This window comes from Scyliorhinus canicula, chromosome 6 (assembly GCF_902713615.1).
Source record: "Scyliorhinus canicula chromosome 6, sScyCan1.1, whole genome shotgun sequence".
In the NCBI taxonomy this organism is placed as follows: Eukaryota; Metazoa; Chordata; class Chondrichthyes; order Carcharhiniformes; family Scyliorhinidae; genus Scyliorhinus; species Scyliorhinus canicula.
In genome coordinates this window covers 106,939,281-106,963,726 of record NC_052151.1, presented here as the reverse complement: position 1 = coordinate 106,963,726, position 24,446 = coordinate 106,939,281, and the positions used below count along the sequence as shown (strand labels likewise).

The 24,446-nt window shown below is 46.1% G+C and overlaps 1 protein-coding gene across 1 annotated transcript in view; it reads right to left on the bottom strand.

Moving 5' to 3' along the window:
- LOC119967375 (A-kinase anchor protein 7-like) overlaps window positions 1-24,446 on the bottom strand; it is a 292,631-nt gene that overhangs the window by 139,076 nt on the left and 129,109 nt on the right. The gene's annotated exons all lie outside the window — the stretch shown is intronic.

The window sequence follows — 24,446 nt, the reverse complement described above, 5'->3', positions numbered from 1 at the left end:
ACTGTGTCACTTGGGTGGCACAATGGTTAGCACTTCTGCCTCACAGCACCATGAACCTGGGTTCAATTCTTGGGTGACTGTGTGGAGATTATACGTTCTCCCCATTTCTGCGTGGGTTTCTTCCGGGTGCTCCGATTTCCTCCCACAAGTCCAAAGATTTGTGGGTTAGGTGGATTGGCCATGATAAATTTCCCCTTACTATCCAGGGATGCACAGGTTAGGTTCCGGGTATAGGGCGGGGTGGATCAGTGCAGACTCGATGGCCGAATGGCCTCCTTCTGCACTGTAGGGATTCTATAAGTGCAGAAACTAAATGAGGCACAAAATGGCACAGCCCCACAGTATATCCATCATATTTATTCCTTAGCAAACAATCTAAATTTCAGAAGCTATGGTTTTTCTCTCAGTATAATTAATTCTGTTTTCCTCGCACAAATAGGAACCATCTGATAATCAGAGAAATTGCTTGCTTCCACTTGCTCGCAGTACGCAGATCTTTAATTTTCCTAGCCAGCAAAACAAACTCAGAGATGGCATCATGCTACAGCAAAATTAAATGATTCATCTCCTGATCATTTGAAAGTTGCTATCCCCAGCCATTTAACATCTGTTATATTTTAACATGTTTTTTTATCGCCTATTTCCTTTTTCTTTTATTACTCATTATCTAAAAAGACGCAAAAGGCATTCATTTTCCTCTTCTCGCACATTTGGATCCAGTTTGTTTTAATCAATTCATGACAGACTTCCTCTTGTTTTGTTCTAGCTGTTCATAGTTAGTAAAAGGTCAATTATTATGGATTTCTCTCACTCAGTTTTATCTGTTAGAAACAGTAGCAGATGCAAAAATTAGGCAAAGCTGAAAGCAGATAAATGAGCAGTCCTTCTGGAAGATGCTGCTATTTGGAGTTGAAGCCCATTCTGACAGAATGCACATGAGGTAATTGAAAAGCTGTCACTGTTTGCATTCTTTATCTGCAGAACTCCATGTACACCTCTATATATGTACATTATGTTTTATATATATATATATATAAAATACATGTAATAATAAACAGAGAAGTGTTGCAAGGCAAGAGTTTATTCAGATACCAGTTGAATCCAATATGGTGTCATCTGCCTGACAAAACATTCCAAGTACATTAGCATCTGTTCCCTAATGTCGCAAGTTTTAAATCGTCATCTAATAATAATAATAATAATAATCTTTATTATTGTCACAAGTAGGCTTACATTAACACTGCAATGAAGTTACTGTGAAAAGCCCCTAGTCACCACACATCGGCACCTGTTTGGGTACACAGAGGGAGAATTCAGAATGTCCAAGTTACCTAACAGCATGTCTTTTGGTACTTGTGGGATGAAACCGGAGCACCCGGAGGAAACACATGCAGACACGAGGAGAACATGCAGACCCTGCACGGACAGTGACTCAAGCCAGGAATCGAACCTGGGACCTTGACGCTATGAAGAAACAGTGCTAACCACTGTGCTACCGTGCCGTCCATTTTAAAACACTTCTATTGCATTGGCACGCCATAGGATCTCGACTCTTCCAGCTCTACATACTTTCATGAATCCTTCATTCCTCTGCATCACCCACACTGTAGAATGTCCAGCCATCCAACTCTCTGAACTCCATTCGCCTTTCCAGGTCTGTCTCCTTTAAAAACCCACCTTTCTTTTTTTTAAATAATTTTTTTCGAATTAAGGGACAATTTTAGCATGGCCAATCCACCTAGCTTGCACACCTTTGTGTTGTGGGGTTGAGACCAACGCAAACACAGGAGAATGAGCAAACTCCACATGGATAGTGACCCGGGGCCGGGATCGAACCTGGGTCCTCAGCGCCCTGAGGCAGCAGTGCAAACCACTGCACCACCATGCTGCCCTAAAACCTATCTTTCTAACCAATCAATTTGTCGCCACCAACCCCACCCACTCCCTCCTTCCTCTTCTTCCCTGGCATGATTGTCACTTCCCTTGTAGCTACATATGAGGAACATAGGATATTTTTCACATGCAACGCCATCTTAAATTGTTGCTGTAAGTAGGATGTTTCTTTTTCAGAATTAACTAGCAATATGGATTGTGTAGAAAGCTGGCAACATATAAGGAATTCCTATGTTGTAAAATATATTATGACAACCATTGCAGTGCAGAAAACCTTCATAGCAGCCACTTTAAAATATCTTTGCTGGACCAGGAAAAAGATGGTTCCCAGATTTGAGTATCATCCCTGTATTGTGTGGTAACGATAGCTGGTTATTCAATTTGGATGTTGTTTAGGGTACAGGGGAAGTCTTACAGAGTTCAGGTATGACAGATATATTTTGTAATAAGGGCTGCATTCTATATAAATTGTGTGTGTTTAGGAATTTATACAGCTTAATTGCATGAGAGTAGAGCAGTCCTGTTTGTGTGCATTTGTCTTTTCTCTTTTCTTTAACAATTGTTACATGGCGACTGGGCTATTTATTCTCACTCGGGTTTCATTTGTTTCCTCACACCAAAACAAAACTATTCACCCCCATGAACTGGTGTTTCAAGTTAGGCTACACTCGCAGATAATATCACCAACGGCTCTGAACTTGCAAATTGCATTAGTTTATACTCATTGCTAAGCCCGCGATGTCTGTACTGGCTCGGCCTCATTGATCAGATAAATGACAGCTGTACAACACAAAACTCTGTATGGCGTACTGACCTCTGGGTGACGACATCATGGCTGTCCATAAATCCACTACACAAACACCTGCCAGTGAGATATGAAAATGGCAGATGTTGATGCTGACACCGGGGAGACAATCGCTGATGAAAATGCAAGCACAAATGAAGAGTTCAGCTGGCTGAAAAGAGGGCCAGAGAAAACAGATGCCGGTGCATCATGCACTTTTTCAGCCCACTGTCTTCCTCTGCAGCAAATGTGCCCTGGTACTGCTGGTGCCATCCTGGTGACCTGTCAGTTCCACCCTGGCACTACCATCTGGGTTCCCAGGTGGCACGGTCAGGCTGGCAGGAGCACTGCCAGGCTCCTGAGCCACACCAGATGATATTTGATACAGAATTGACCACCACAACGGAAACCATCTTCTTACAAAACAAAAGAGGGCCACCTAACCCATGCTGTTCTTTGAACCTGATTATATCTATTGTGAACCAGCTGACTGACCCTTATCGGCCTTTATAGTGGCCATCAGCTACAGTGCAATAGTTTAATGACATACCCAAGTAACCCAAATACATTTCATTTTGGCAGTTTCACAAATACCGGTTCTAGTTATAGCTGCAATGTACCTGTCTAATGCTGTCTTCAGTTTGAGGAATTAAACCTGACTTTCATCTCCTTGGTTTCCAGGGTCTCCAATCAAGGGGAGAGGGGAGGGGAAGGAGAGGACACATCTCCTCAACCTCCAGTCAACAGTAGATCCGGGAGAGGCCTCCCTCGGGATTCCTGACGGCTGTTCAGCCTCACGAAACCTAACCCGATCTCTCGAGGTGTTGGCGCACGGTTAAGTGAGTTTAGAAACCCACTTGGCAGGGCAGCATGGTGGCGCAGTGGGTTAGCACTGCAGTCTCACGGTGCTGAGGTCCCAGGTTCGATCCCGGCTCTGGGTCATTGTCCGTGTGGAGTTTGCACATTCTCCCCATGTTTGCGTGGGTTTCTCCCCCACAACCGAAAGATGTGCAGGGTAGGTGGATTGGCCACACTAAATTGCCCTTTAATTGGAAATGAATTGGGTAATCTAAATTTATATTTAAAAAAAGAAACCCACTTGGCCGCGATGACGCTGGGTTGAACAGCCACCCGGCATCTATCGCCCTTGGTGGGGACCAGGTGGAATGGCAATTGGGGGGGTTTCCCAGGTGATTAAAGGCACACAGGTGGTCGGCCTCTGGGCAGGCTGGCACCCTGGCACTGCTGGTGCCACCTGGGCACTGTAAGCCAGGTGACAAACATGTGAGGTGGGTGTAGGGTCCCCCGAGGGCCACTTTATAGGTGAGTTGGGGCGTCGGGGGGGGAAGAGGTGTTGGAGAGATCAGGGCACCATTTAAAAATGACGTCCCGATCTCTTCCTCCACTGAGAAGCTCAGCTAGTCAGGCCTTCAGGGGCGACCCCCCCCCCCCCCCCCCCCGGGCCCAAAATAACACCAAGCGCTGGGAATGGCCCCGCTAACCCCACACAGAAAGGACTCTGATTTTTTTTCTTTGTTCAATCCTGCCTCACGCCTTCGTTGTCTTACATCAACATTTTTGATGACCATCTTTTCTTGATATCTCCATACACCCCAATACAATGGTATACTCTTCCAACTTGTCTTCTCTACTGCCTCACTCATCTTGCAAAATTAGCTCATTAGCCCTCCTCTATCATTTGTTCACCCCAGCACTGTCCCTTTCGCCATCAGTTTAAAAAAAAAAGTATTTTATTACAAACATGCATCAAAACAGGTTACAGCAAATAAACACCACGGGAAACATACTTCCCACCAATCAACTATACAGCCTTTACAGACCTTTCCTCTTTTTCACCCCCCCCGGCCACACGACGAACAGCCCTTCAAACACGGTCACAAACATCCCCCACCTTTCCTCAAACGCTCCTGAAGAGCCCCTTAACTCATGCTTTATCTTCTCTAATCGCAGGAAGTCGTACAGGTCAACCAACCAAGTCGCTACCGCTGGTGGCGATGCCGACCTCCACTCCAGCAAAATCCACCGGCGTGTAGTCAGCGAGGCGAAGGCCAAGACATCGGCCTTCCTCCTCTCCATGAGCTCCTGCTTCTCTGAAACACCAAATATCGCCACCAAAGGGTCCGGGTCCACCTCCTCCTCCACTATCGTGGGTAAGACTGCGAACACTCCCGCCCAGAATCTTCCCAATTTTTCGCAACCCCAAAACATGTGTGCGTGATTCGCTGGCCCCCGCCCACACCTTTCACACTCATCTGCTACCTGCTGAAAGAACCCACTCATTCCTGCCCGAGTCATATGCACCCTGTGCACCACCTTAAACTGTATCAGGCTCATTCTGGCACAAGAGGAGTTCCCATTTACCCTACGCAGTGCCTTACTCCATACTCCCCAATTGATCTCCCCTCCCAACTCCGCTTCCCATTTCTCCTTGATCTTCACCAGCCGCTCGTCTCCCTGCTTCCCCAGCCACTTGTATATATCCCCAATTTCCTTTACCCATCAGTGCTGACGATTCTGCCACTGCGCTCCTAGGCCACAGGCACCACCCTCACCAGTTTCCCAACGATAGCTGACTTTCTCCGTTTACCCTTTATTCCTCTTATTCCTTGTGCCCTGAAGCCTTACTGTAAAAGCTTTCAGAGGCAGCGTATTTAGTGCATACGTATTCAACTGAGCTGCTTTATATTGATTGTGGTCTGTTTATCACCAGGCTTCTCACTGTTGTACCTTCTCCTTCTCAAACCCAGATATGTCAGCTCGTGTGAATTTATTATGGGAGACAAGATTTGTAAGTGAAGATTTCTCTCGCAATCACACGAGACGTTTTGAAATGTCAAGAATATTTAGGTGTCCACAAAACTGAAGTGACCTCTTATGTCAGCACCCTAATACGAGAAGTCATTAACTTGTTATTGTCAGAGAGAAAATACAGCCCTGTAATGCAATAAGTAAATATCCCCCCCCCCCCCTCAACAGCCCCTCTTTAGAACATTACAGCACAGAACAGGCCCTTCAGCCCTCGATGTTGTGCCGAGCAATGATCACCCTACTCAAACCCACGTATCCAATGCCCAATTCATCCAATATTTCCTGAAAAGTTTTCCAGCACTGTGTTTGCACTGGTTATAGTATGCAAGATAAAGTCAGTTACCTTTTTTAAAAAATATTTTTATTTTCCTCCTTTTTCACATTTTCTCCCAAGTTTACACCCACCAACAATAAACAACAATCAGCAACAAATATGTCAATCCCCATAACAATAATAACGATTCCATCATCCCACCAACCCCCAAATATTGGCCCGCATGTTTACATAAACAAATGTCAAAAAGGAATCAGAGATTACCCATAGTCACCCTTAATACACACAACTCCCCTCCCCCCAAACTAATGTGCGATGTTATCCAGTTCTTGAAAGTGAATAATGAATAACGCCCATGACTTGTAGAACCCCTCCGAGCTTCCCCTCAGTTCGAACTTAACCATCTCAAGAGTCAAGAATTCCAACAGGTCCACTCGCCACGCCAGGGCACAGGGTGGAGAGGCTGCTCTCCACCCCAACAGGATCCGCCTCTGGGCGATCAACGAGGCGAAGGCTACGATATCTGCCTCCGCAACCGTTTCCAACCCTGGCTGGTCCGACACCCCGAATATGGCCTCCTGGGGACCCGGGTCCAGCTTCACATGCACCACCTTGGAAATTACCCTAAAAACCTCCTTCCAGTAATCCTCTAGCTTTGGACAGGACCAAAACATATGAACATGGTTAGCCCCCCCCCCCCCCCCCCCCCCCCCGCCAACCCGCAACGTTCAAACACATCTTCTACTCCTTCAAAGAATCGGCTCATCCTCGCCCTCATGAGGTGTGCTCTGTATACCACCTTCAGCTGTATCAGCCCTAACCTTGCACATGAGGTGGAGGCATTCACTCTCCGGAGCACCTCACACCAGACCCACTCCTCTATAACCTCTCCCAACTCTTCCTCCCACTTTGCTTTGATCCCCTCCAGTGGTGCCTTATCCTTTTCCAACATAGCTCCGTATACCGCTGACACTGCCCCCTTCTCCAGTCCACTTGCTGCCAGCACCTCCTCCAACAACATGGAGGCCGGTTCCTCCGGGAAGCTCTGTATCTCCTTTCTGGCAAAATCCCGAACCTGCATGAATCTAAACATTTCTCCCTGCTCCATACCATACTTCGCTTCCAGCTCCTTCAATCCTGCAAACCGACCCCTAAGAAACAAATCTTTAAGCGTCTTAATCCCCTTCACTTCCCATTTCCGGAAATTTCCATCCCACTTCCCTGGCTCAAATCTGTGGTTCCTCCGAATCGGCATTTCCCTTGACCCTGCCCCTAACCCGAAGTGTTGGCGAAACTGCCTCCAGATTTTCAATGAAGCCATTATTACCGGACTCCCTGAGTATATGCCCGGAGCTATCGGGAGCGGCATAAAGTCAGTTATCTGACAGTTAATCACCAATCTCCGGCTTGCTGTCTCTCCATGTGTGTAACTGGGGTGGATTTTACGGGGTGATGGATTGATTATGTGTCGCCTGACCGAAAAGTCCTATCCTTCCCCTCCACACCACTCTGGGGGGCAGCCTTAAACGGATCAGAGTGGGAAATTTGCAACCATCTGGGATGGCAGTTCTGCACTACCAGAAGCGCTAGAATCTCCTAGTGGCTACTGCTGGGATTACAGGCAGTCCACAAAGATGAAGAAGTGATGGATCCCACACCAGGTAGGTCAGGGATTTTGTTTGGGCAGACTCCAGTTAGGGGGAGTAGAGGGGTCTGGTAATAGACCCTGGGGAGGGGAGGGGGGGGGGGGGTGAGGGATAGGGGTGAAGGGGTATAATCTTGGGGGTCAAAAAATATGCCCTCCCTTTCTGTCCGAAAGCCGTCCATGCAATAAAAGCTGCCAAGCTTTCATCTTGCTTCCGCCTTCTCCAGCCAAGCATAAAATTCCATGCGGAGACAGGATGAGGCCCAGACGTGACCATTAATTGGACACTTAATGGTCTTGACAGGCCCAAGGGCAGGAGGGCTACCTGATGCATTGCCCGGTCACCATAATTTGGGAGAGGGGTCAAATGTAAAGAGGACTTTAAAATTCACCAAATGTCTTGGTTTTTAAGAGCTGGTCCCTTGATTTATCAGGTTGGGCGTTGGTATGTCTGCAAACCTCAGCTTCACTGTCTCTCTCTCTCTCTATCTCACCATGGTACACTCTCTTTCTCTCTTCACTGATCACTCTCCATAGTTGTCTCTCCCTCTCTTTGACTGATTCTCTCTTGGGCTGCCTCTCTTGTTATTTGGCTATCTTTATCTGTGGCTGTCTTTCCCCCTCTCTTCCCCCTCCTTCTACTATTCTCTCTGTCCCTTTGCTGTCTCCCATTTGCGTGTGTGTCTCTCTATCTCTCATTCTGTTTCTATCATTGATATTACTATGGTTGATGGCATTTGACATTGGCCTCAGGCTCCACATATTCAGCCATTCTCTTTATTAAAATGAACGGGGTAAAATCTGCGATCCTAGGGTGGGCAGCATGTAGACTGAAAGAAGAAGTAATATGCTTTGTATGAATTAATGATCTATATCCAATTTTAGGACTTTTTTTGGCTACAAGACTACTGAGCAAAATATAATGGGCTGGATTCCCCGCTCCCCGAGGCCGAAATTAGGTTCAGTGACCGGGGCGGCGCCAGGTCTCAATTGCCTCTCTCTCTCTCCCCCCCCCCCCCCCCCCCCGAAAATCAGTGTACTCCATGCATCCACTGCCTCAGGCCATTGCCTGAGACCCGCCCCGCGATGTCCACCCCGACCAGACAAATTCCCGAAGGCATGGACCTCTCATGGTCCCACCGTTCAGGATCCTCGCGTGGCAGTTGTGGACTCAGTCCGGGGCCTCCACAGTCAGGCGAGGGCCGACCAGCGGCAGGGGCGCTTCATTCGGGGCTGGGGGGCAATGTGTGCGGCGGTCCGGGGCGTGTGAGCAGTCCATGCGGGGCACTATTTTGCCGGTCCAGGTCCACGGGCTGTGTCCGCCAGGGAGCACGGCGGCAGCATGCATGCGTGGTCTCTGACTCGGAAGTGCTGGGAGCTATATCGGCAGCGAGAGCTGCGAGCTCTACATCGGTTTCCTGCTAGCCTCCAGCAAGATGGTGAATCTGTGGCCTTTTGACGCCAGTTTTCCTGGCGTAAAAGACTACAGATTTCATGCGGCGTGGGGACTTAGTCACAAAAATGGAGAATCCAGCTCAATATGCCCAGAAACCTATCTCATTCACCAATTTCACAAAACAGAATACTAAACTGGTAAACATTTTCCTCTGTCTGTTGACACAGACTGCCCAATTGTTAAGAGACAGGATTTTAAATTTCTAATGCAGCATTACAGTTTTTGTAAAGAGTTCTTCTCTGTTGGAGATTGAATACGCCTTTAATGAGGTTTGCAAACCAATATCAATCTATATTGATTTATGTTTGGGAAAAATGGCACCTTGTAATTTTCAGACCAAATGTCTTGGTTTTTAAGAGCTTTATTTATGAGTTGGGGGGGGTTCGTAGTCTGCAAACCTCACCTTCACTGGTTCTATCAAATTGCCATTTCAGTTTTCAAGGAGATAGGCATCGAGTAAAAAGGCAGCAGCAAGGACAGTTTGGCTGATGGAAACAGATTAGGCTTGTCCGAGTCTTTGAATCAAACAATAGTTACAGCAGAGAAGGAGGTCATGCTGCCCTCTGTGTTCATGCCAGCCCTCTGTAAAAAGCAATTCAACTAGTCTCAACTTACAACCCTTTCCCTGCAGTCCTGCAAATGTTTTCTACTCAGAGAGTTATTAAATTCCCTTTAGAAATCCACAATTGAATCTGCCTCCACCCTTCTTGAGCAGTGCCTCAAGGTCAAGGATGACTTGCTTCCACCCCGGAGAGGTGGGTTCTGTGGTGGCTGAATAGTCCGATCCTGGATCCACAGACTCTGCCACAGGTTTGTCAGATGGTGCTTGGTGAGGTGGGTGGGTGAGACGCTCTTAATTCTGAGCTCTCCTTCTGCTGCTTACGCTTGGCCTCTGCGTGCTCCACCCCACGATGCTCGAGGTGATTGACGCCTTCACGGATGCTTCTTCTCGTTTGTGCCTTCTAAGGCAAGTGATTCCTACTTGTTGATGGGGATGTTGTATTTATTTAGGGAGGCTTTCTGTGTCCTTGTAGCGTTCTCTCTGCCCTCCTAGTGATCGCTTACCGTTGCGGACTATGGTATTTGTTTTGGGAGTCTTGTGTTGGGCATGCAGGCAATGTGGCCCGCCCATCGCAGCTGGTCGAGCGTGACCAATGCCTCGATGTTGGGAATGTTGGCCGAGGAGAAGAGGCGCACGATGGTACGCCTATCCTGCCAGTGGATTTTCAGGAGGCAATGTTCGTGATTTCTCCACAGAGTTTTGAGGTGCCTGCTGTACATTGTCCATGTTTCTGATGCATACAGGAGGGCGGGGACCACAGCTGCTCTGTAGACCATGAGCTTGGTGCTGGATTTGAGGTCTTGGTCTTTGAACACTCTGTTCCTCAGGCGTCCTAAGACTGGACTGGCGCATTGGAGTTGATGCTGGATTTCATCATCAATGTCTGCTTGCGCCGAGAGGAGTCTCCCGAAGTATGAGAAATTATCCACATTGTTCAGGGGATCTTGATGGTCGGGGGGAGTTTAGGATGGCAGGAGTGGACTGGTAGAGGACTTTTGTTTTTCGGATGTTTGGTCCGAGGCCCATTCTCTCATATGCCTTGGTGAATGTATTGACAATGGCCTCTGAGTGCGCACATACAAGCGTTGTTTGTATATTGCAGTTCGATGACAGAGGTTGTGGTGGTCTTGGTTCTGCCTTTAGATGTCAGAGTTTGAACAGTTTGCTGCTTGTCCAGTAGGTTAGCCCCACTCCAGTGATGTGCTTCAGGGTAATGGGGTGGAGTGTTGCTGCGAGGAAGATGGAGAAGAGCATTGGTACAAAGATTAAGCTCTGTTTGACCTTAGTTTGCACACATATTGGATCTGTGGTGGTTCCGTTGGTGTAGATCTCAGCTTGCATGTCATCATGGAGAAGCAGAGAAGGTTATAAATTTCTGTGGGCAGCCGAATTTGAGGAGGATGCTCCACAATCCGTCTTGGTTGACGTAGTTGAAGGCCTTTGCAAGATCGAAGGAGGCCATGCACAGAAGTTTTCGATCTCACGGCGAGCTGGGATTGCACTGAGATGGTGGCGGGTAGTGTGTTGTGGGATGGTGTCAAGGGCACTTGTGTCAAAGGCTGTGTCTTGGTTGAGGAGGTCCTCGAAGTGCTCTTTCCCAGTGGGTGTTGACTGCCTCTGTCTTTGATGAGCGCCTCTCCGTTTTTAACTCTCAGTGGGGTGGGTCCCTGGGTAGTTCAACCATAGATGGTTTTAATTGTGCTGAAGAATCCGAGCACATCGTGGTTGTTGGTGAGTTGCTGAGTCTCCTGCTCTCTTTTCACCCACCACCTGTTCTTTAGGTCGCGAGTTCTTTGTTGCATCTCGACCTTCAGTTGCCTGCAGGCTCACTCGGAGGCAGTGGCGCAATGGTATTATCACTGCGCTAGTAATCCAGAGACCCAGGGTAATGCTTGAGGGACCTGGGTTTGAAACGCAGCATGGCAGATGGTAGAATTTGAATTCAATAAAAATCTGGAAGTAAAAGTCGATGATGACCGTGAAACCATTGTCGATTGTCGTTAACATCTGGCTCATTAATGTCCTTTAGGGAAGAAAATCTGTCGTCCTTACCTGGTCTGGCCAAAATGTGACTCTAAACCCACTGCAATGCGGTTGACTCTTTTGTTTTCTTGCTTATTTTTTATAAATTTAGAATACCCAATTATTTTTTCCAATTAAGGGGCAATTTAGTGTGGCCAATCCACCTATCCTACACATCTTTTGGGTTGTGGGGACAAAACCCACGCAGACACAGGGAGAATGTGCAAACTCCACACGGACAGTGACCCAGGGCCAGGATTCGAACCTGGGTCCTCAGCGGCGTAGGCAACGATGCTAACCACTGTGCCACCGTGTTGCCCTTCGGTTGACTCTTAAATGCCCTCAGGGATGTAGAAAACATGGCAGCCTATTTGCATACACTGAACTCCCACAAACAGCATTGAAATAAATGGCCAGATCATCTATTTTGGGTGTTGAAGGATAAATGTTAGCCAGGATATTGGGCAACTTTCCTGATGATGCCATGGGATTTTTACATCCACCACAGTACAGCCAAGCACAATTTGTATTGTTAGGTACAAAAAACAGCACTTTCAACTGTGCAGCATTCCTCCATCATTACACAGAAGGGCTAGCCTAGATAATGAGCTGCTTCTAGTGGGGGGCATACCATGCCGATCAAAAAATGATCCAACACTTCACTGTCTTCCTTGACTAGAACCAGGAGGCTAAAGTTGCTTGTGACAAAGAAACTGCAACAGCTCCCTACAAATTTAGCATTGACATTCAGGAATTGTTATCGATGGTTCACCTCAAATTGAACACAGAGGGAGGGGAATCCCTTTCTACTTGGGACAATCAATGGCTCTGAAATAGGAGTCCACAGGATAATACTGGTGCCCTGTATTTTCCCCTACGCTGTGGCAATCCATCGGCATGATATAACCTAATAATTATTTCATGTTCTAAAAACAGATAAATTACTGATTGTCCTGAACAGGCTCAGATGGTCCCCAGCTGATTTTGCACAGAATTGCATCTGTAGTTTGGATGGTGCCTGAGGTATAAATGTCGAGAGCTGTGTTGATTTTGACAGCCGCTGTTGGAGCTCTTCTGCTACTTCATTAAGGATGTCAGGCCATTATACAGAAAGCAGTATGGCTAATCAGGGCAAAATCACTGAAAGCTATTCTTTTCAGATGGTCCCTTTTAGTCAGGCTATATACCTGCCATGAGGGTTAATCATGATTTGGTCTCTACCAACTTGGATGCTGCCTCACTCTGCTTTGCCCCTTTCTGTTTTCCTCCTTCAACATCAAGGTAATACTATTAAAGCTGGGATAAGGAAATCCATGCTGTTCAATAACATTGGGAATTTTTTTTTAAATGCTGGTGACCAAAGAGTCCATGACTGAACTAATCTGAAGAGCTGGTCAGCGATTCCCCAAAGCAGAATAATACCACAAAACATGCATGCAGACCTGAGAGATTGGTAAAGATTTCCCAGAAAGCGAGCTCCTTTAAATGAACCAGTTCCACTGAACCAAGTCAATTTATGACCCTGCAACATCTCATGTATCTGTGTAAGTGACAACATAGAAACGATGCACAAGTATGCAAATGACAGGAATTCTTACATTGTACACCAGAGGCAAAAGACATATGCAGGTGATATTCGCATCGGTAAACATCAGCCATGGCTCCTCCCACATTTACCAGAAATTCTGCAAGAAATAAAAATGGAAACAAAAATCCCCAAACCTGGCCTGTGGAAGTTTGCTGTACTAACATTATACTTCGATCTCATGAATCTGTGCACTTTTCTGGCCCCTGTACTATATTTGGAAAAGAATAAGGAGACAAGAACCACCCTATTTGGTCAATGAAGACTTCTTTTAAACAATGTTGACTGCTGCCTATCTCGTGACATTGTGTGAATTCAGAGTCACCAAACCTGAATAGAAAGGTTCGATTCTTTGTTTACTTCCTTTCGGCTGCTAAAGGGTAAGCTTGGCAAACATAGAATGTTCTGTAGTCAGAGGTCAATCAGGTATTTAAATCAATATACAAACACAAACTGAAGTGAAAATTACTTATAAAACTTCTCAGGAGGAAAAACTGCAAAAAGCCAGCCAGTAAAACGCAGTGTGAACTTTTCTAGGGTCTGTGGTTAGCTGTTTTCTTTTACACAGCCTCACCTCCCCTACTCCACACCCCAGTCTCGGTCATTTATCTCAGGGGCCTGAAGGGATTTGTTAAATTTTACAGTGCCTGGGAGGTTGGAGAGAATGCATCAATAAAAGGCCAATGCTGCTGCTCACTCATATGCCTTACATTCACTCAAGACAGCAGTTGGCAAAAAGAATGCATAACGAAAGGAGCAAAATCTTCAGAATCAAGACACAGGGAAAAGAATGGAGCCGAGGCTGGTAACCTGGAGACAGAAGTACAAAGAAAATCATCCTAGAAATTGAAGTGCCAACTATTTTGCTGAAAATGACAGATGATAAGTAAACAGAAGTAGTGCCTTTCGGACCTTACACAAAACAATGCTTTAATCACAAGAATGATTCTAGTTTGTACTGCTGGCAGCACTGACAGGAAGCACATTTCAGAAAATTGCAGGATCATAGCTCGTGATTTTCCACCCAATTTTACTGGCTTCTTATTAACTGTCTGATGACAGCATATAGCACAAGGCCCGTCATCTCAACCTTGCCCCTCGCCTGAGGTTGTGGTTAAGTCACAACCAGTCCGATCTCCCCACTCAAAGGGGAAAGCAATCTATGGTCATCTGGGACTATGGCGACTTTACTTTTACTTTACAGCACAAGGGGAAGGTAAGAAATGTACATATTTTCACCAGGGACTAGAAATAACATTGGTATCCTGTAATGCAAATACAAACATTTCTGAAAGAAGGAAATCTCAAAATATATGAGATACTGGAAATTTCCTAGATTTCAGTTATATAACAAATGCTTTATTAAGCTATTGGTTTTATAACAGTATGGATAAGACAAGTGATTTGGTTCAGTACAACTCCTTATCCAGAGAGAGGTGGAACTTGGTGTGGTTGAGGCAAATAACATTTAAGGATAAGCTAGATAAAAATCATAGCGCAGAATTTTCGAGGGTCAAGGCCACACGGTGTTGCAGTGGTTAGCACTGCTGCCTCACGGCGCCGAGGACCAGGGTTCAATCCCGGCCCAGGGTCACTGCCCGTGTGAAGTTTGCACTTTCTCCCCGTGTCTGCGTGGGTCTCACCCCCACAACGCAAAAAGACGTACAGGTTAGGTGGACTGGCCACGCTAAATTGCCCTATAATTGGCAAAAAATGAATTGGATTCTATTAGGTTCTCTAAATTTATGTTAACATTTTTTTAAAATAAAATAATTTTCGAGGATCCTGCCAACAGGTTTGCAAATGGACTTGTGAGGAGCTGTAACAGCTGCCCAGCCCTTTGTCCAGGCCAGTCAGAAAAGTTACAGAGCAGCACGCGAGGCCCAGGGAAGGTCGTCCATACCCTAATTGAGGCCGTTAAGGGCTGCTTCCTGTCCAGCCATAATGTTGACTCTGGCGGGAAGGAGATCAGGAATAAAAAGGATCAGGAGGGGGGTGTCATAATATACACCAGTATATCATGGTGCAGACACACACTGATTGACACAAAGCAAGACCAATCAACACACACAACACCGCAGCCAATCACCAGTTAGAGCACACTCACTATAAAGACAGAGGGCATCAGTTTTCCCGCTCATTCGGGATGCAGCCTCTCAGAAGGACAGAGCTCACAGCTTGCAGCACAGATCTTCACCATGTGCTGAGTGCATAGACTGGTTAGGATAGGCATAGGTCTTTAGTTTAATCTAATATAGTATCGACCCACAGTGAAAGTATGTTCAACAGTTTCTAGCTTAATAAAATAGTGTTGTACTATTTCAAGTGTTGGCAGCCTGTATGTGTTACTGCTGAGGTAGACGCAGTCTCCACGGATCCAGAGTACCCAACACATCAGGGGGGGAGGGGAGTGGGGAAGCCCGGCAGGTTTTTGCGGGGTTGGGCCCAGGACAGGAAAGGAAGCGGTGAGCTCCTTCGTCCCTGGAACCCATTCCTTATTGGAAGACACCCCCACCAAACCCAAGTGTCCCCTAAACACAGCCTCCCTTTTGACCCAACCATCCCCATCGCCATCCCTCTCGCCTGCACCGTCCCATATTGTCAGACCTCTGAGCCTACCTTTCTCCTTGGCTCCCAACACTTAGAATCTAGGAATGCTTGTAGTCCCAGCAGTGACCACAGTTCCTGACTGCCAGCCAATCAGATTAGCCAGTAGCTCGCTAAGGCATGGCCTCTGCCCAATTAACACTCAGGGCTGCTGACAACGGCAGGGATCTGTTCCCCACCAACTTCTCAGTCGCAGGGTGGAGAAACATGCCGTCCAAAACAATTCTGCAAACAAAATGAAACAGCACAGAAGGAGGACATTCAGGCCCACTGTGTCTGTGCAGAACCTTTAGTGGAACTGTTCAATCGATCCCTATTCCCTATTATTTTCCCATGGCGTAGTAATTATCTTCCCTGAAAGTACTTGTCCAAAACTTTTTGGTTACCTTTAAAGCTGCTTCCATAATTGTAAGTGTACAAGTATTTACAGTCACCCAGTTCCTAAACACAATATCCTGGAGGAACTCTACCCATCTGGCGCAGCAGATGAATGGCCGATTAGAATGCTCATGCACTGCCAATTTCCAACTGTTATATCCAGCACGGGACTTACGGGATAGGGATGATCCACTACCCTGTGGAGCTTGCAGAATATGACCTCCGCCAAGAAGGAGGCCGGGGGACCCTTAACAAGGTTCACGTATCTTTGTATAAATACATTCTGCTTAATTTATAAATACTGGCTGTTCATACCTAGTTAGGTCAGGTACAACTGAGGGCCCCATTATTATTATGAATTAAGAATTCAGACTAAAGTAAAACGGATTTATACCTCAAAACACTAAAACATACACTGCAAAAAATAAGAGCTCATGGTATTGTAGGTGATACATAAGCATGTGTCGAGGATTAACTAACAGGAAACAGAATCAGGATAAATGGTCATTTCCACTTTGGAAAACTGGTTAGTGATGTACCACAAGCTTCAGTGCTGGGGTCTCAAGTATTTATGATCTATGTAAATGACTTTGATGAAGGGACACACTGGTATTGTAGGAAAAAAATAATAATACAAAAATAGGTAAAAGTTCTGAGGGGGAGACAAAGACTTTACAGAGGGACATAAATAGGAAGTGAGTGGGCAAACAATTGGCTGATGGAGCACAAAGAGAGAAACTGTGGGGTTGTCCATTTTGTGCACAAAACCCCACAGCTTAAATGTGGTGTTTGAAAGCTGTCAGATGCTTTGCTTAACAAGTTTGTGTACTGGGGCACCAAAAAAAAACTCTTGCTGTGTGGATGTTTTAATAGATGGCATTTCTGCACTCGACCTTTAGTAACATTCCTGTGGACAGAAAAACAAACCATTATTTAAATGGAGAAAAACTGCAGAGTTCTGTAGTGCACAGAGGTCTGGGTGTCTTTGCACATGGATCACATAAAGGTAGCATACAGGTACAGTAAGTAATTAGGAAGGCAAATGGAATGTTGGTCTTCATTGCACGGGTAATGGAGTAGGACGTCTTGTTACAGCTGTATAGGGTGTTGGTGAGAACACACCTGGAGTATTGTGAATAGTTTTGTCCTCTTACTTAAGGAGCACAGTAAGAAGTCTTACAACACCAGGTTAAAGTCCAACAGGTTTGATTCAAACAAAAGCTTTCATAAGAACATAAGAACTAGGAGCAGGAGTAGGCCATCTGGCCCCTCGAGCCTGCTCCGCCATTCAATGAGATCATGGCTGATCTTTTGTGGACTCAGCTCCACTTTCCGGCCCGAACACCATAACCCTTAATCCCTTTATTCTTCAAAAAACTATCTATCTTTACCTTAAAAACATGTAATGAAGGAGCCTCAACTGCTTCACTGGGCAAGGAATTCCATAGATTCACAACCCTTTGGGTGAAGAAGTTCCTCCTAAACTCAGTTCTAAATCTACTTCCCCTTATTTTGAGGCTATGCCCCCTAGTTCTGCTGTCACCCGCCAGTGGAAACAACCTGCCCGCATCTATCCTATCTATTCCCTTCATAATTTTAAATGTTTCTATAAGATCCCCCCTCATCCTTCTAAATTCCAACGAGTACAGTCCCAGTCTACTCAACCTCTCCTCATAATCCAACCCCTTCAGCTCTGGGATTAACCTAGTGAATCTCCTCTGCACACCCTCCAGCGCCAGTACGTCCTTTCTCAAGTAAGGAGACCAAAACTGAACACAATACTCCAGGTGTGGCCGCACTAACACCTTATACAATTGCAACATAACCTCCCTAGTCTTAAACTCCATCCCTCTAGCAATGAAGGACAAAATTCCATTTGCCTTCTTAATCACCTGTTGCACTTGTAAACCAACCTTCTGTGACTCATGCACTAGCACACCCAAGTCTCTCTGAACAGCGGCATGCTTTAATATTTTATCGTTTAAATAATAATCCCGTTTGCTGTATTCCTACCAAAATGGATAACCTCACATTTGTCAACATTGTATTCCATCTGCCAGACCCGAGCCCATTGACTTAACCTATCCAAATCCCTCTGCAGACTTCCAGTATCCTCTGCACTTTTCGCTTTACCACTCATCTTAGTGTCATCTGCAAACTTGGACACATTGCCCTTGGTCCCCAACTCCAAATCATCTATGTAAATTGTGAACAATTGTGGGCCCAACACGGATCCCTGAGGGACACCACTAGCTACTGATTGCCAACCAGAGAAACACCCATTTATCCCAACTCTTTGCTTTCTATTAATTAACCAATCCTCTATCCATGCTACTACTTTACCCTTAATGCCATGCATCTTTATCTTATGCAGCAACCTTTTGTGTGGCACCTTGTCAAAGGCTTTCTGGAAATCCAGATATACCACATCCATCGGCTCCCCGTTATCTACTGCACTGGTAATGTCCTCAAAAAATTCCACTAAATTAGTTAGGCACGATCTGCCTTTTACGAACCCATGCTGCGTCTGCCCAATGGGACAATTTGTATCCAGATGCCTCGCAATTTCTTCCTTGATGATAGATTCCAGCATCTTCCCTATTACCGAAGTTAAACTCACTGGCCTATAATTTCCTGCTTTCTGCCTACCTCCTTTTTTAAACAGTGGCGTCACGTTTGCTAATTTCCAATCCACCGGGACCACCCCAGAGTCTAGTGAATTTCGGTAAATTATCACTAGTGCATCTGCAATTTCCCTAGCCATCTCTTTTAGCACTCTGGGATGCATTCCATCAGGGCCAGGAGACTTGTCTACCTTTAGCCCCATTAGCTTGCCCATCACTCCCTCCTTAGTGATAACAATCGTCTCAAGGTCCTCACCTGTCATAGCCTCATTTCTATCAGTCACTGGCATGTTATTTGTGTCTTCCACTGTGAAGACCGACCCAAAAAACCTGTTCAGTTCCTCAGCCATTTCCTCATTTCCCATTATTAAAACTCCCTTCTCATCCTCTAAAGGACCAATATTTACCTTAGCCACTCTTTTTTGTCTTATATATTTGTAAAAACTTTTACTGTCTGTTTTTATATTCTGAGCAAGTTTACTCTCATACTCTATCTTACTCTTCTTTATAGCTTTTTTAGTAGCTTTCTGTTGCCCCCTAAAGATTTCCCAGTCCTCTAATCTCCCAGCAATCTTTGCCACTTTATATGCTTTTTCCTTCAATTTGATACTCTCCCTTATTTCCTTAGATATCCATGGTCGATTTTCCCTCTTTCTTCCGTCCTTCCTTTTTGTTGGTATAAACCTTTGCTGAGCACTGTGAAAAATCGCTTGGAAGGTTCTCCACTGTTCCTCAACTGTTCCACCATAAAGTCTTAGCTCCCAGTCTACCTTAGCTAGTTCTTCTCTCATCCCCTTGTAATCTCCTTTGTTTAAACACAAAACACTAGTATTTGATTTTACTTTCTCACCCTCCATCTGTATTTTAAATTCCACCATATTGTGATCGCTCCTTCCGAGAGGATCCCTAACTATGAGATCATGAATCAATCCTGTCTCATTACACAGGACAAGATCTAGGACCGCTTGTTCCCTCGTAGGTTCCATTACATACTGTTCTAGGAAACTATCGCGGATACATTCTATAAACTCCTCCTCACGGTTGCCTTGACCGACCTGGTTAAACCAATCGACATGTAGATTAAAATCCCCCATGATAACTGCTGTACCATTTCTACATGCATCAGTTATTTCTTTGTTTATTGCCTGCCCCACCATCTCGTTACTATTTGGTGGCCGATAGACTACTCCTATCAGTGACTTTTTCGCCTTACTATTCCTGATTTCCACCCAAATGGATTCAACCTTATCCTCCATAGCACCGATGTCATCCCTTACTATTGCCCGGATGTCATCCTTAAATAACAGAGCAACACCACCTCCCTTACCATCCACTCTGTCCTTCCGAATAGTTTGATACCCTCGGATATTTAACTCCCAGTCGTGACCATCCTTTAACCATTTTTCAGTAATGGCCACTAAATCATAGTCCTTCACGATGATTTGTGCCACCAACTCATTTACTTTATTCCGAATACTACGAGCATTCAGGTAAAGTACACTTATGTTGGTTTTTTTACCTCTGTTTTGAATCTTAACATCTCCAGTTTTATTCCTTTTGTTATTACTGGGCCTATTCACTGTGCTCCCCTCAGTCACTGTACCTTGTACTGTCGCCCTTATGGATTTCTGACTATGTCTCCTCTGCCTTGCACTTTTCCCCTTACTTCCTTTTGTTTCTGTCCCTGTTTTACTACCTTCCAACTTCCAGCATTGGTTCCCATCCCCCTGCCACATTAGTTTAAACCCTCCCCAACAGCTCTAGAAAACACCCCCCCTAGGACATCGGTTCCAGTCCTGCCCAAGTGCAGACCGTCCGGTTTGTACTGGTCCCACCTCCCCCAGAACCGGTCCCAATGCCCCAGGAATTTGAATCCCTCCCTCTTGCACCATCTCTCGAGCCACGCATTCATCCTATCTATCCTGACATTCCTACTCTGACTAGCTCGTGGCACTGGTAGCAATCCTGAGATTATTACCTTTGAGGTCCTACTTTTTAGTTTAACTCCTAACTCCCTGAATTCCGCTTGTAGGACCTCATCCCGTTTTTTACCTATATCGTTGGTGCCTATGTGCACCACGACAGCTGGCTATTCACCCTCCCCCCCTAGAATGTCCTGCAGCCGCTCCGAGACATCCTTGACCCTTGCACCAGGGAGGCAACATACCATCCTGGAGTCTCGATTACGTCCACAGAACCGCCTGTCTATTCCCCTTACAATCGAGTCCCCTATCACTATAGCCCTGCCATTTTTCTTCCTGCCCTGCTGTGCAGCAGAGCCAGCCACGGTGCCATGAACCTGGCTGCTGCTGCCTTCCCCTGGTGAGCCATCTCCCTCAACAGTATCCAAAGCGGTATATCTGTTTTGCAGGGAGATGACCGCAGGGGACACCTGCACTGCCTTCCTACTCTTGCTCTTTCTTTTGGTCACCCATTTTCTATCTCCCTCAGTAACCTTCACCTGCGGTGTGACCAACTCGCTAAACGTGCTATCCACGACCTCCTCAGCATCGCAGATGCTCCAAAGTGAGTCCATCCGCAGCTCCAGAGCCGTCAAGCGGTCTAACAAGAGCTGCAACTGAACACACTTCTTGCACGTGAAGGAGCCAGGGACAGTGGACGTGTCCCTGAGCTCCCACATCGCACACGAGGAGCATGACACGGGTCTGGGATCTCCAGCTGAGGAAGGAGCTGCGCTCCGAAAGCTCGTGTTTGAATCAAACCTGTTGGACTTTAACCTGGTGTTGTAAGACTTCTTACTGTGCTCACCCCAGTCCAACGCCGGCATCTCCACATCATTACTTAAGGAGAATGCACTTGCACTGGAAACAGTTCAGTGAAGGTTCATTAGGCTGATTCCTGGGATTAAGGGATTACTTTATGAGGAAAGGGGAGTGCAGATTGGGCCTATACTTCTTGGAGTTTAGAAGAATAAGAGATGGTCTTATTGGGACACATAGGATTTGAGAGGGTTTGCAGGATAAATGCTGGAAGGACATTTCCTCTTATGGGGGATCTAGAATGGGAGGGCACAGTTTCAAAATATGTGGTTTGCCATTAAGATGGAAATGAGGAGGAAAGTTTTCTCTCAGAGAGGGGATATTTTTTGGAATTCTCTTCCACGGAGAGCAGTGGAGACTGGGTCATTAAGTATATTCATGGCTGAGTTAGACATTTTTTATTTTTATTTTTTTTTAAATTTATATTACCCAATTATTTTTTCCAATTAAGGGGCAATTTAGCATGGCCAATCCACTTACTCTGCATATTTTTGGGTTGTGGGGGCGAAACCCACGCAGACACGGGGAGAATGTGCAAACTCCACACGGACAGTGACCCAGAGCCGGGATCAAACCTGGGACCTCAGCGCCCTGAGGCGGTTGTGCTAACCACTAGGCCATCGTGCTGCCCTAGTTAGACATATTTTTGATCAACAAAGGAGTGAAGGGTTATGGAGGACAGGCAGAAAAGTTGAATTCAGGTCACAATCAGATGAGGGATAATTTTGTTGAAGGGCAGAGAGGGTTTCATGGGCCAAATTGCTCAGTCCTGCTCGTATTTATTTGATATTTATGTTCTTAATGGAAACCTCTGGAATGGTAGCCAAGCAACCTTTCCAAACTCAATGGGGCACTAATTCACAGATGCTTTGTAAAATCAATGATGTCACAAGGCCCCAGCGGCAACTCTACCTTTAGCTTGAGCAGGGTAGACAGAGTAGCTTTCCCACCAGAAGACAGTGACCATGAAGAAATAGGGGAACCATGTTCAGAATCTGCTGTGAGCACATGAGGAACAGGAGAGGATTACACTGCATTTATGGCTTTGGGTCCAATGTCTACAGAACCAGACTTGACGCTGGGGGTGCCATTTTCAACATGAAGTTCCAGAAAACGCACTCTCTAATTGGGGCCTCACGGTAGCATGGTGGTTAGCATCAATGCTTCACAGCTCCAGGGTCCCAGGTTCGATTCCCGGCTGGGTCACTGTCTGTGCGGAGTCTGCACGTCCTCCCCGTGTGCGCGTGGGTTTCCTCCGGGTGCTCCGGTTTCCTCCCACAGTCCAAAGATGTGCGGGTTAGGTGGATTGGCCATGCTAAATTGCCCGTAGTGTAAGGTTAATGGGGGGATTGTTGGGTTACGGGTATACCGGTTACGTGGGTTAAGTAGGGTGATCATTGCTCGGCACAACATCGAGGGCCGAAGGGCCTGTTCTGTGCTGTACTGTTCTATGTAATCTTGAAAACAGCAGGAAGAATTGCACCACCAATGCTACTTTCAGTTTTGTTGCATTTTTACTTGCTATTGTTGAGTTAGAAAAGGTATTTGGTGGCTTGTATTTAAAGTTGGTGAAGCCTATAGGGAGTGGCGTGGCAAGTGGTGACAGCCTCAGTTTTCATTTCAAGGGTTCATTTTAAAAATTTGTTCATGGGATGTGGGTGTGACTGGCTAGGTCAGTTTTTATTGCGTCTCTAATTGACCTTGAGAAGGTGGTGGTGTGCTGCCTTTTTGAATCACTGTTGTCCAAAGTGTTGTAAGAACACCGACAGTGTTGGAAGGAAGGGAGTTTCAGGATTTTGACCAAATAACAGTGAAGTTACAGCGATATAGTTCCAAATAATGATGGTGTGTGACTTGGAGGAGATCTTGGAGGAGTGGTGTTCCTATGAAACTGCTACCCTTGTCCTTCTAGGTGGTAGAGGTTGTGGGTTGGAGAGTGTTGTTGAAAGACCTTGGTGAGCTGCTGCAGTGCCTCCTGTAGATGGTATACAGTGCTTATGAAGAGGAATTGAGCAGTTCAGGCCCCTACTCATTAAGAGTTTAGAAGAATGAGAGGAGAACTAATTGAGGTATGTAAAATGCTACAGGGGATTGACAGGGCAGATGGAGAGCTGATATTTCCTTTTGTTGCATCATTTAGAATGAGACGCCATAGTTTTAGGCAAATGGTTGGCAGATTTAAAAGAGAAAGGAGGATGAATTATTTCACTCACAGGGTTGTGAATCTGTGGAGTTCTCTGCCCCAGAAAGCAGTAGATGCCAGGCAACGTGCCTCAATGACTACTGTCCAGTGGCCCTGACTTCAGTCGTAATGAAGTGCTTCGAGAGGTTGATCATGAAGCGCATCACCTCCAAACTCCCAGAACGCCTTGATCCACTGCAATTCGCATGCCGTCACAACCGGTCGACTGCAGATGCCATTTTCCTGGCCCTACACTCATCCCTAGAGCATCTCGAAAACAAGGACTCCTACATCAGACTCCTATTTATTGACTACAGCTCCGCCTTCAACACCATAATACCAGCCAAGCTCATATCAAAGCTCCAAAACCTAGGACTTGGCTCCTCACTCTGCAACTGGATCCTCGATTTTCTGACCAACAGACCACAATCAGTAAGAATGAACAACAACACCTCCTCCACAATAGTCCTCAATACCGGGGCCCCGCAAGGCTGCGTACTTAGCCCCCTACTCTACTCCCTGTACACACACGACTGTGTGGCAAAATTTGGTTCCAACTCCATCTACAAGTTTGCTGACAATACGACCATTGTGGGCCGGATCTCGAATAACGACGAGTCAGAATACAGGAGGGAGATAGAGAACCTAGTGGAGTGGTGTAGTGACAACAATCTCTCCCTCAATGGCAGCAAAACTAAAGAGCTGGTCATTGACTTCAGGAAGCAAAGTACTGTACACACCCGTGTCAGCATCAATGGGGCCGAGGTGGAGATGGTTAGCAGTTTCAAATTCCTAGGGGTGCACATCTCCAAAAATCTGTCCTGG